At 36.1% G+C, this 13,583-nt stretch overlaps 1 protein-coding gene across 6 annotated transcripts in view; it reads left to right on the top strand.

Annotated features, from left to right (window-relative positions):
* ADGRG6 (adhesion G protein-coupled receptor G6) overlaps positions 1–13,583 on the top strand; it is a 138,033-nt gene that overhangs the window by 9,691 nt on the left and 114,759 nt on the right. The gene's annotated exons all lie outside the window — the stretch shown is intronic.

A 13,583-nucleotide genomic window follows, 5' to 3' on the forward strand; every position in this document is an offset into this window, starting at 1 on the left:
GAATGAGCCTATCAGAACCTGAAGAATGTCAGTGATATTTAAAAGTGAAGTGTTTCTCCATGATTATCTGATTTTGTTCCTGAGCAAATTGCATTTCATGGAAGTCCATTTTGTTTTCCTGCTTTTTTAAATTGCTGTTTCTTTCCGTTTACTATATTTGTTTTTAGAATAAATTGTTACCCAGGTAGTCTTATGTATTTATTACTTGGGGTTTAATCAAGATTTTATACATTCCATATATATGATATATCTGTATGTTAAAAATCCTGAATTTAATGAATCATGAAAATAGATTATCTGCTAAAACTATTTATTCATGGATTGAGAAATTCAACTTGTATTTAATATATAAGTATGATTTTCCAAGCCATCAAGTATTTTAAAAGTTTCAGCTACTAACTTCGAAAATTCCTGGCACTTGTTTAATGGCTTCAAAACAAAACTGATCTTTGAAGTCTTTTGTGTATTTGTTTCAGTTTCATGATAAAGCCACTCTTTACTTTCATTGCCAAAAGAGGAAAGAAACAAGTAAAGAGAACTGAAAATAAATATACATCGGATTAACTAGGTTCCAGTATTAGACTTTTTCTCAACTTTCAAAAATGACTCTCCAAGAACCAATTACATGATGTATAATAAATTATGATATTAAAATTAGTCGAGGTCTATTTACTTTCATTTTTGTTAGGTCATGGCCTTTGTCGATTTTGGAGGCTTCTTCAGAGTTTAAATTGAGACTTTTTATTTTTGATGTCAACATTTTAATTGAAATACCCACATCATTATTTTAATCACTTGAATCAATGAAATGAAACACATGTTCTCAGACTAATTAAAAGAAGTCAGCACTGGCTAGGACTAGGGTGGGGCCAGGGAAGCCCCTGGGTTGCAGAATTTAAGGAGGGCACTCATTCTCAAGGTCATGGAAATCAAAGTCCTTACGTCTGTTTTTAAGTTACTGTCTCATACAAGAAATCTTTTTAAAGAATTTCTTTCATTACCAAATACTTTATGTGCATCATGTAAGGCTTTGTGACTGATGGTAATCTGTGTTTACTAATGAGCCCAGAATGCTATGTATCTATATACCTGTAAGCAATGACTCACTCAGAATGCCACTACTTCAGCCATGAGTGTCTAAACTCACAAAAAATACTTCGGGGATTATTATTGGTATTTTAATATAAAATTTTTGCCTTACAACTCAGTATGAGATTCCCTAAAATAATGCATATCAAAACTTTATATATATCTGCTTTTCAAAGTTTTATCTTTAAGTCATAGTGTAATTTTGAATAACTATTCTTGAGAACATTTGATGCTTAACTATGATGTGGTATCTCAATGTTTGCACTCTCTGACATTTTCATGAGTGACCCCTCGATGACCCCTATGTGACCTTAAGGAATCCAGTGGCTTTTAATGGCATCCTGATGCCAATGTCTCCTAAATCTGTATTGTCAGCCCTGTCCTCTTCCTTGACCCTGGAGTCACCTCTGGGATTGCTTATCCATATCTATAGTTGGATATATAATGGCCTCAAACTTCACAGGTGCAAATAAGACTCTTGATTCCTACCTCCTATCCCAAAATCCACTTCGTTTTCAATCTGTACAGTCTACCCTACTATATCCTGCTGTTCTCTCCCACCTTACAATTTTCTAGATATGTTGGTCCATCTCTTTCTTTTTTTTTTTTAATTTTTATTTATTTATGATAGTCACAGAGAGAGAGAGAGAGAGAGAGAGAGGCAGAGACACAGGCAGAGGGAGGAGCAGGCTCCATGCACCGGGAGCCCGATGTGGGATTCGATCCCGGGTCTCCAGGATCGCGCCCTGGGCCAAAGACAGGCGCTAAACTGCTGCGCCACCCAGAGATCCCCATCTCTTTCTTGACCATGCCTCCCTCACCCCCTTTTCTTCCTAACTGCTCACACCTGGTTCTTTTTTGACACTCTGATCTTAATTATTACCACTTCAGATAAGCCTTCCTGTCCCCCAAAGGCACCCCTTTGCCACTCTCTTACCATGTTACCCTTTAGTGATAATCTATAGATTTTGGTTGCTCCCTTGGTTGTTAAGACTTTGGTAATTTGGCTGAGATAGCTCAGGTAGAGGTTTGGCAAAACCGCTTTTTATTGTTAAGACTGACACTTAGCTGAGATGATTAAAAATTAGAATCCTGTAATTTAATTTGGATAACATCTTTGTTTAATTAAAGTAATAGAATTGCAAGGTTTGGTCTTCTAGTAGATAAGTTAACAATTATAGTTTCATGGGGAATTTATAAAGCAAGTAGTACAGAGATTTGTGCCCTTCAGGATTTAAAAAAGGAATGTACAAAATGTCATTGTCTCTTGACAAGTGATGAATATAACTTTCAATAGGAACTACAACAAAATAATAGCTGAATAATTAAACTAATCCCATAGAGGTGCAAATTAATACAATAAAACATGATTTTTTTAATCCACTAGCTTGAGAATATTTAGAAACATTGCTAATATCTGTATCCAGTCTTATCAGAGTTATTGGGGATAGGGCACATAATAACACTGTTGGCTCTGTCCCTTAGGAGAATAAGTAGACAACATTTTTTAAAAATTAAGAATTTGTATTTTCTTTGATACGTGACTCCCACATAGGTTATCTATTTTACATAAATAAAAAACATAATATATAGAGAAATATGTACTGGTATGTTAACTATAACTATAGTTGCTTATAACTATAAGCAAACATGTGGCAAAGACTTTAATTGTTCTTCAATAAGGGCATGGCTATATAAATTATTTTAATACTATGAAATATCATGCAGTCATTCAAAACAATGTGGTCAAACTGTCTATATTGGCTTTAAAAGAGGTCGGTGATAATGTTAAGTCAAAAAACAAATCGCTGAACAATATCAGATTTGTACTAGGTTGTATTACAAAACTTGAATGTGTTTTACATGTATATGCTTGTTTAAGATTATATAAAAATCATAGTAAAACTTGGAATGATACACATCAGGTTTTAAAATGGGTCATCCTCAAGAGCATAGGTTGGAATGAGAAAGGGAAAGGCAATGGAAGTTTATACAGTTCTGATTATTTGCTTGTTACAGTGAAGGTATATTACTTTAGTAATTTGGAAAAAAAAAAAAAGAAAACCTGATAATTTTTTTAAAAGCCACATTTAAAAAATGGCCAGGGAGACCGTTGAAGTACATGAATGTTATAATTTTCTGTTACACATGTAACTGTTACTCTGACTCTTCTTTACTTAATAGGAATCTCTTAAAGGTGTTTCAAAATATAACCTCTTTTTATGTAGCATGACACTCCATGACTCTGAAGATGAATGATGGTATCTCAAGCAGAATGAAGGTTACTGCTTCAAGTAGAATGGGAAACAAACAGCCAAGAGCCAATGAATTCCTAAGCAACCAGGAGCCTATATCCACACAGATAGGTTTAGTCATGAGCACTGAAGGAGGAGCCTCCCATCTCTCCTGAAAAACTGGTGATACCAACAGACTATTTCAAAGCTCAGTGTTGTTCTGATATCTATGATGCATCAATAGCTAAAAGGGGAAGTGTTCTTAAAAGTACAGTCTGGCCTGAATTGTGTACTTTCTAGCCCAGAGCACACCATAGTTCTAGAAGGCAGGTAGGTAATTGGGCAGAAGCAATCCTGTACTTTCTGTTTGTTTGTTTTTCTCATAATCAAAGAATGAGCACTTATTCTAGAGCATCAATTACATTGCAATCTATATTTATGTGTTAGGCATATCACCCTATGCATATTTTTCATATATTTGATCAAAAAGGCTTTCAAATGCATAGAAAAATCATCTTTTTACAAGTCTTCCAGGCTTTTTTGGCCATTTTATATTCATGTGTCTCAAAGTTCAAAAACAAGGTTCCTGTTGTGCCAAATATTCTCTTCTCTAATTCCAGTGTGGTTAACTAGTATAACATGGTGTTATATTAGTTTCATGTGTACAATATAGTGATTCAGCACTTCCATATGTCATCCAGTGCTCACCAGGACAAACAAGAGTTCTCCTTAGTCCCCATCACCCATTTTACCCATCCCTCACCCACTTCCTTTCTGGTAACCATTGTTCTCAATGGTTAAGAGTCTTCCTTGGCTTCTCTCTCTCTCTCTCTCTCTTTTTCCCCCCTTGCTCATTTGTTTTGTTTCTTAAATTCCACATAGGAATGAAATCATATGGTATTTGTCTTTGACTCACTTGTTTCACTTATATTTCACTAACTTATTTCATTATACTCTGTAGCTCCATCCATGTGGTTACCGATGGCAAGATCTCATGCCTTTTTATGGCTCAATTATATTCCATTGCCTGGATCTACATACTAAATCTTGTGATATACATACCTTATATCATACCATACCATGTATATACATACTACATTTTCGTTATCCATTCATCTATCAGTGGGCACTTGGGCTGCTTCTAAAATTTAACTATTGTAAATAATACTGCTATAAATCATCATCAGGGCAATGCAAATCAAAACTGCAATAAGATATCACCTCACATCTGTCAGAATAGCTAACATCAAAGACCCAAGAAACAATAAGTCTTGGTGAGGATGTGGAGAAAAAGGAATTGTCACACACTTTTGGTGGGAATGCATACTGATGCAGCCGTCTAGAAAAGAGTACGGAGGTTCCTCAAAAAGTGGAACTGTCCTACAACCCAGCAAATGGTTCTTATCAAGTGAAAAAATAGCCAGAATAATGGCTATTTAAGAAAATTATATAGTAGTAAAGTTTGTTTTTCAGTTAGGATCAAAATGCTTCAAATTACTGTCTGCAGCCATCAGCTAAAAGGCTCTTTTCTTATTCTACACCTGAGATTAGAGGAGCCAATTTGACTGAATAAACAAACCCCAGAAATTTGTACACAAAAATTTCCTTGAAGCATCTTCTCAGGTAATTTCCTTTGTGTACCTTTGAGATGATCTGAATTCAATGTAGGTAACTATGAAATCTTATATTGGGGTCAGAAAGTCAATCACATAAATGTGGAAAGACAATGACTTGTCACCACTGTGACAATTTCAAGTGATGAAGCAGTGTGATAGGGCCACTAATGAAACTGACCCCATTTAGAAGGCATTAGGGAGAAGGGTTGTCAGTAGAATATCCTACACTTTCCTGGTCAGGTCACGCTGTCCAGGCATCCTTTAGAGAGATTGTAAACAGGAGCAGGAGTAGATCTGCTTGGTGATGAGTCTCAAGTGGTCTGGGGGATGTTTTAGGACATCTGTCTCTGCTGTGCTCTGGGAAGCCTCTTTGGGGATGGGCTGCCACTGTAGACTCAAACCCCTTGCCAGACACAATATGGTTGCTTTCGTGTAACACTTATTTTTTTTCTTTTTAAGTAAAAATCCTGCTGAATTAAAAAAAAAAGGAGAAATGGCACATTTACTTTAGAATCATGAAGTCAGTTGGAGTAAGAGAGTGGCCTTCAGGTATTTGAAGAGTGGTCATTTGTAAGTGATAACAGACTTATTCTAAATTTTCTCAGAGAAGAGATAAGAAGATTGACTTGGTACTCTACCAAATGACTCTCCTAGTAATTAATTGACAAGAAATAAAACCAGCTGTCCTTCAAATTCCTCATCATTGAAAATCAGGACATGAACAAAGAATCTTAAAGTTGAAAAAGAATTTGTACTAAAGACCTTGAAGTTCTCTTCAGTCTACAACTTGAGAGAGAGATAGTGGTACACTCTAGTTTTTTGAGGTACACATAGTTTTGTCTTGCTTCAAAAATTTCTTCTGGATGCATTTCCTTTCAGTTTAGCAGGTAATTTTTATATTGAACTGGAGATCGGGCAGGCCACTGTGTTTGACAGGAGAGAACTGGGGGAGCTCTAGACTTTGGCAGATATAGAATTTTCCTCCACTTTCAAATAAATCATTCTTTAAGGAGCTTTCATTTTATTTTCAGCAAGTAGAATATGTGCTTTTTGATACCATTCTTACTATGACTGCGATGTCATAGGATTCCATAAGTGAAGGATGTGGAAAAGAACAAAATGGAAATGAACCAGAGAGAGAGAAACTTATTTCAGATTTAATAAGTAAATATATTTTGCAGGGTGTGGCAGCAGGGGAGGAGGATGTGGCAGCAGGGGAGGGAAGTATGGAAGTTAGATGAGAAAATACATTCATCCCACAATGAGCGTGAAGTCACAATATTACAAACATCCTTTCCCTTCCACTCTTCTTTACGAGAGTAAAACACCTGAAAAGAAAACAAGGTCTTTTGCCAGCACACGGGTGGAGGCTTTCACCAGTTCAGATAAACTTTTCTAACTATTTTAAAAGAACTAAAAAACTCTCAGCGAAAATAACATAGTCTTAGTTTACAGTCATTCCTTTTTTTTTTTAATTTTTATTTATTTATGATAGTCACAGAGAGAGAGAGAGAGGCAGAGACACAGGCAGAGGGAGAAGCAGGCTCCATGCACCAGGAGCCCGATGTGGGATTCGATCCCAGGTCTCCAGGATCGTGCCCTGGGCCAAAGGCAGGCGCCAAACCGCTGTGCCACCCAGGGATCCCAGTTTACAGTCATTCCTAAATCACCTGCATCTTAAACTTGTGGTTTAGAAAGGATACACTGTTTTTACAAAGTTACAAAATTTCTTCAGTACATCAACTCTTAGGAGTCAAAAAAGATGTCTTTCTCTAGTGTAATCTGCTTCACGCTTGGTGCCACTAGTTTAAAGAAAAGCAAAAATGTGTTCACACTAGAGCCCAGGTGATAGATTGTGCCAAGTCAATTACAAATCAGATTTTTTTCCTTCTCTTTAATTATAAAATTACTCTAATCACTATTATTAGTTAGGGCAAAGCTACAGGAATGGGCTACTGCTCGTGCTTTTTCCAAATCTCCAGACAAAAGGATCTTTTTTAAGATTTCCTTACCTGGTTGGAACTTTAAAGAGTATCATCAGAATGAAATTACAGAGCTGAAAACAAAGAAAATAGAATGGGAATATTAATCACTGCTTTTAAACACGTCCACAGTTCTTTTCTTCCGTTATTTTTTTTTTTGCCATAAATATGTGTAATTAATACTGGCCCCTATTGAGTATAAGAGTTTTGCTAGATTACTGGCTTTATTGAACAGAATTTTAAGGCACAGGATGAGAGTTTTCTGGTCCTAGTGATTTCGGTAGGCTTCAATAATGGTGGTATGGGGGGGGGGGGAAGCAAGACTTTTAAAGATCTTCTGTCTCGGTGTTAGGTATTTTAGAGAGAAGGAGCACTCAGTATGTGCACTGGGCATTGTGGAATGTGGCCTCCACCACTTCCTGAATGCTCCTCACCAGATTGTGTGTACCTGTTGTCTCCTTGCTGGCTCATCACAGGTCAATATTAGCTCATAACTTGGACTGCTAATCTCATCTCTCTTTAGAAATGGTAACCTGATTTTAGCAATCTCCTGACCCTATATAGCATGTCTATGATGGCACTGATGAAATCCTAATGTTTCAGTAAAAAATAAAGTTTGTGGTTTTTCTCTTGGAGCCTTTGATAATTTGACATAGGACTTCTTTGCTTCCAGTTTGGTAGCCTTGATGGTTTTGTTGGTGTTTGATTAGGACTGTCATGACTTAACCATCTGGCTTGCTTATATATCTCTCACACATGTATGAGAGAGGTCTGCCCCTTTTAGTAACTACTTCAGAAGAACATCCTTCCTGAATTTTCAACCATTTCTTGTGATCTTGTCATGATCATGTAGCCTCAGAGGAGGTTTTCAGCGAATGTGTAGTGAATGAATCAAACTGCTTTCCAGGCTGCCCTTCTGGGCCTTTGATTCCCTTAGCGTGGTGAGTCTAGCTAATTTAAGAGGTAGGTCGTCTTCATCAGAGCCTTGCCCCTCCCTCTAGTATTATTAAAGTATGTTAAACACTAATGAGGACATTATGGTATTTAAATACCATATAAAGAACGTAGAGTTAATATTGCTTCTTTTAGATGCATTTAAAAGCTGAGAGCTGTGTTATAATAATATAATATTTGAGTGTTGTGTTGTATATATATCAGATATGTGTTAGAACAGGCAAAATCGTGGTCCTTACTGTCAAGGAGTTTTTGACATTGCTGATGAGGACCCTAACATGAGACAAGTAGGAAGCACTGTAATCTGTGGTTCTAATAGGATTGCAAAGGTGGTACCCAGGGATAGCAGAGGAGAACTCAGAAACATTTTCATGGAGGAAGTAATGTTGAAACTGTGTCTTCTGGGACGCCTGGGTGGCTCAGTGGTTGAGTGTCTGCCTTTAGCTGAGATCATGATCCGGGGGTCCTGGGATCAAGTCCTGCATTGGGCTTCCTGCAGAGAGCTTGCTTCTCCTCTGCCTATGCTTCTGCCTCTCTGTCTCTCATGAATAAATACATGAAATCTTTAAAACAAAACAAAACAAAAAAACTGTGTCTTCTACCAGAGGTGAGGAACAAAATATTCACAAAATGGTATTGCTTCCTCACTAAACATTTGAAGAGATTTTCCTGCAAGCAGATTGTATGGCTGGCTGTAAAATCTGAGGCAGTCATGGGAGTGGTTTTTACCCATCGAGTGTCCCCTCTGATTGGAACAGAAAGCAGGAGAACAGAAAATGGATTTGGCGATAGAGAAGTGCAGTATTGGGGAAGAGGGGCCAAAGGCAAACCCACAGATGCATTGAAAATGATTATGAAAGGATAAATACTTCTTGTTGCTAGAATGAAGGGTCTCTGCAGAAGAGGGTAAGGAATGAAGTTAGGTGAGTGGGAAGTCAGGCTGTGAAACATGTCACTTGGGACTGGGCACACAAAGCTGAGTAAGGACTTCCAGTCCAGGAGGGGAGAGAGACTTGTCACCATCAGCTACAATCAGGAAGACCTGTGTAATGACAAATGTATGCTGAAGGGAATGGAGGTTAAGGACTTCCTGAAGGTTGTAGTTTGGTAACTCAGGGGCAGAACTGTTTTTTGTTTATTGAATCCGTAGTTTATGCTTCTTCTCTGTTGTACCATTTTGCTCCAGAAATGGCAGCCTCACTTTGCTCACCAGTGGTGAAGAGCATCCATACACATAACAGAAAGCTGGAGATATTAATAGAATGCCAAGTACCCTTGATGCCTTCTCTTTCTTGCTCAAACCCATATTTAATTGTGAAATGTCACCTTCATCTTCATAACTGTTACCTCCAAGGTGCTTATCTCTGTCAGGTGTGTTAATTGAGCTCCTAAGTCATCTCCCTGTGTCGTGTTTCTGTTAAATTATAGTTGGAATCATACCACTGCCCTAATTAAATTGCCTTGAAGATTCTCCCTACCTACAGGATAGAATCCAGTCTAATTTATAATTTCTTGGCTCCCTAGTTTTGTTGTACCCCTATCAAGTGCCTGCCAAATAGTAGGGCCTCAATTAAATATTGAAAGAGTGCAGAAAGTAAAGAATTTATATATTTTTGTGAAGCATAATTAGGATTTAGCCATGGATGTTATGAATATCTGTTCTACATATATTATAACTATCCATACATAATATATATGATAAATATTCAGTTATTTAAGAGAAGTTTATGTGTAGCATAGGTGCTATGTGAAGTTTTAAAAACTAATGGTGAACCCTCCAATCTTTGCAGGAGACCAACTCTTTGAGAGAGGAAATTTCATAAAACTTTAAAAGAATTATTTGTGCCAAAAGAAGAAAGTAGTCACTCTACATGTGTACAATAACTAGAATAGTTTATTTACACTTGCTTCAAGGACTGTGTTTCTTGTGGAAATACATTTTTTAAGGACCAAACTAATCTTATCACTATTAAAATATATACTTCTATTCTTTTTAAAAATATCTACTTTTGTTCAAAATGGAAAAAAGGTGATTATTATCTTAAAATTCTTTCAGCTATTCTTTTTCCCCTTGTCAGTCTTTTCCACAGCTATCTTCATCATCACTTACTATCTTAAACTTTTATCTTGCTTTATGCCTTCCCAAGTTAGCTCACAAACATATTCACATCTTTTCTTTTCAAAACAAACAAAAATTTCCCACCTCCCTTCAACCCTTTTGTTTTCTTAGGCAACTGTTTTCATTTGTTATTCCCTTCGTTTTTGAATGTCTTGAAAGAGTAATATACATTGGGATCTATGGCTTCCTCACCCTTAAAAAATGGATAATTCTGTTTTGGAGATGCATTGACAAGTATCGGTTTGTGTGCGTGTTTGTGTCTAAACAAGTATGTATGGTTTTCTAAAGCCCTAAAGATCTCCTGAGTTGTCTGATGTTTTCCAAAGGTTTTTTAGTTTTAAGAATTTTGTAAAGTAGATGGAAAATATTTTTTTATAATCATGTTTGCTATTAAGGGAATAAGAAAACCCTTCAAAGAAAGTGTGTTATAGGATGAAATTGTGTCACAAAATGAGATAACTAATGATTTAGGAATTAGGTGGTTTGCATTTAACTTTTATAAGGTACCTTTCACATGCATTTTTTCATATTCTTCAGATTGTTCCTTTACATGCCTCTGACTTCCTGTCAGTTTATATTCTTTTTTTCTCATTAAATCATTTAATTTAATCTCAATTAAATCATTTTCTCATATAAATCAAAATTATATGCAGATTTGCCTACTTGGTTCTGTTTTCCATTACTCTTTCTTTCTTTTCCAATATTCCCATCATATCTTAAAATTTTCTGGCATTAGGATCTTAAGCCATTATTAGGGTATTTATATCAGAGTGATCGATTCCAGTGAAACTAAAAAAAAAAAAAAAAAGTGTCTTTAATAATTGTCCAGTATGGGTATCTGGCTTTACTTTACAGTGACCTTTATTTTTGTTGTAATTATATTTGAGATCATTTTGAACTAGGGAGTTTTGGTGAATTTACATTTAAAGCTCTCATTTGTGAGAAGCAGAGATATATAAGATATAAAAATGTAGTGCTAAAAATCACACCTTCCTGTTTTGTTCAGGAAAAACATACAGTTCATTAGGCTTTTTTTTAAAAAAATAGGTTGGAAGTCTTTTAGCTCTCAGGGCAGAATATATAAACTACTCTGATTTTGTTATTCATATAGACACAAAAAATTAGATTTGCAATCTAATCAAATTTAACAGGTGTAATTTTGCTTTCTTTGTTATTAGGAGGATCTTGTCATTTTTTCAAAAGTAAGACCATACTACCTTCTGAGCATATTATTAATGTTAGTAATCCTAGTCAGAAAGAAAATCAGAAAACATGTGTGCTATTTCAGGTTAAAAATGCTAGTGAGGGATTCCCTGGGTGGCGCAGCGGTTTGACGCCTGCCTTTGGCCCAGGGCGCGATCCTGGAGACCTGGGATTGAATCCCACGTCGGGCTCCTGGTGCATGGAGCCTGCTTCTCCCTCTGCCTGTGTCTCTGCCTCTCTCTCTCTCTCTCTCTCTGTGACTATCGTAGATAAATAAAAATTAAAAAAAAAATGCTAGTGAATCCTGTATTGTTTAAAAGTGTGCCCTTGAGAAACATATTTTATTTTATTTTTTTAAAGATTTTATTTATTTATTCATAGAAACACAGCTAGAGAGAGAGAGGCAGAGACACAGGCAGAGGGAGAAGCAGGCACCATGCAGGGAGCCCAATGTGGGACTCGATCCCAGGTCTCCAGGATCACGCCCTGGGCTGCAGGCGGTGCTAAACCGCTGCACCACCGGGGCTGCCCGAGAAACATATTTTAAAAAGTCAAACCTGTATTGGGTTTTATTTAAACTTGAAATCCACATAATAGGACATCAAGTTATTTTTAAAATGCATCTAAACTAATGATGATAATGACAAACATTGGTGTGATATCAGTGGCACTGCTAACTTGATCAATCAGTAACATGAGTTAAATGCTAACTCTGAAATTAAATTTTGCAGACATGTTCATTTGTAGTCAGAGACACGTTTTTTTAAAGATTTATTTATTTATTTATTCACGAGAGTCACAGAGAAAGAGAGAGACAGAGACACAGGCAGAGGGAGAAGCAGGCTCCCTGCAAGAGCCCGATGCAGGACTTGATCCCAGAACTCCAGGATCACACTCTGAGCCAAAGGCGGATGCTCAACTGTTGAGCCACCACCAGGCATCCCAGAGATACCCTTTCAATGCGTGCTGTGGATTTGTTATAATTACTAAATATTAAACAATACCTAAATATCCAACAATAGGGGATTTGATAAATTCTGGTATATTTACATGATGATATGGTATACATATTTCTAACTTAATTTTTTAAATGTTTAGTGAAATGGGGGGATCAAGATTCAAGTGAAATTGAAAAGGGCGGGACATCAAACTATGACTAGTATGATTTTTTTTAAACAATGGTCTGAGTTAAAAAATAAATAGAAAGTGATAGTAAACTGTGTTCTTGAGATTCAGGTGCTTCCTTTGTCATCATATCTTTATGTTTCTATCAATAACATGGATAGATTTCATAATAGTATAAAATCAATGTATACTCACTGTTTTTATAGTTTTATGTATGAATGTTATATAGTTTTGTGCGTGGATATGATTATAAAACATCTTGGCCTTATATTGGTATATTACAGTGTATACATACAATGCTCATTTGTTATACATATATAAAGTTCCCTAATCTAATTCTACTGATTAATGTTCTTGCATAAGAAGACTGGTTTGAACAGTAGTGCTCTCATCCTGAAAGCTGGAGATACTGCTTCATCTCCAGCTAGAATTAAAAAGACTGAAGAATTCTAGTGGTGGTGAAGATGTGGAACAGTTGGAACTTTCATAGATTGTTGGAGCAAGTGTAAAATTGTACAGCTGCTTTGGAAAGCTGTTCAGTAGTTTCTTTAAAAAGTTACAAACACACATCTACACCGTGATTTAATAATTTTACTGTTGGGTTTTAATTTCCAAAAGAAATTAAAACATTTGTTCACAAAACTCCCATAACTATTTCATGATATCATTATTCATAATAGTTCCAAACTGGGGAAATTTCAAATGTCCATCAACATGCAAACGGATAAGCAGATTTTGGTATATTCAGAAAATAGAACAGTACTCTGCAAAAAAGAAATGAACTACTGATCCTTGCAACATGAATGGGGATCTGTAAAACATGTTTAGCAAGGAAGGGACATAAAGTATATTCTTTGTGATTTTATTTATATGGAGTTCTAGGATAGGCAAAACTAATCATAATAATAAATATCAGAACAGTTGTTGCCTCCAGGGAGCAACTGACTGGAAAGTGACATAGGAAGATACACTGGGTTGATGAATTTGTTCCAAAGTTTGGTTGGGATATAATTATATAGATGAATACATCTATCAAAACTCATTAAACAGGACACTTGAAATCTGTGCTTTTAATTGCAAGTCACTTATACCTCTGAAAAAAAAAACTCTGCCAATTGGAAAAAATACTAGTTAATAGTTCTAGGGCACAACAAATAGAATTCCAGTGCCCTCATAACTCTCAGGATTTTACTAGGTGTGTCAAGAATTAAATAATAGTTTTCTAAAGTACAACTTCTTTGTTCTAGTTGATGCAAGTTTT

This window comes from Canis aureus, chromosome 1, assembly GCF_053574225.1.
Source record: "Canis aureus isolate CA01 chromosome 1, VMU_Caureus_v.1.0, whole genome shotgun sequence".
Classification (NCBI taxonomy): Eukaryota; Metazoa; Chordata; class Mammalia; order Carnivora; family Canidae; genus Canis; species Canis aureus.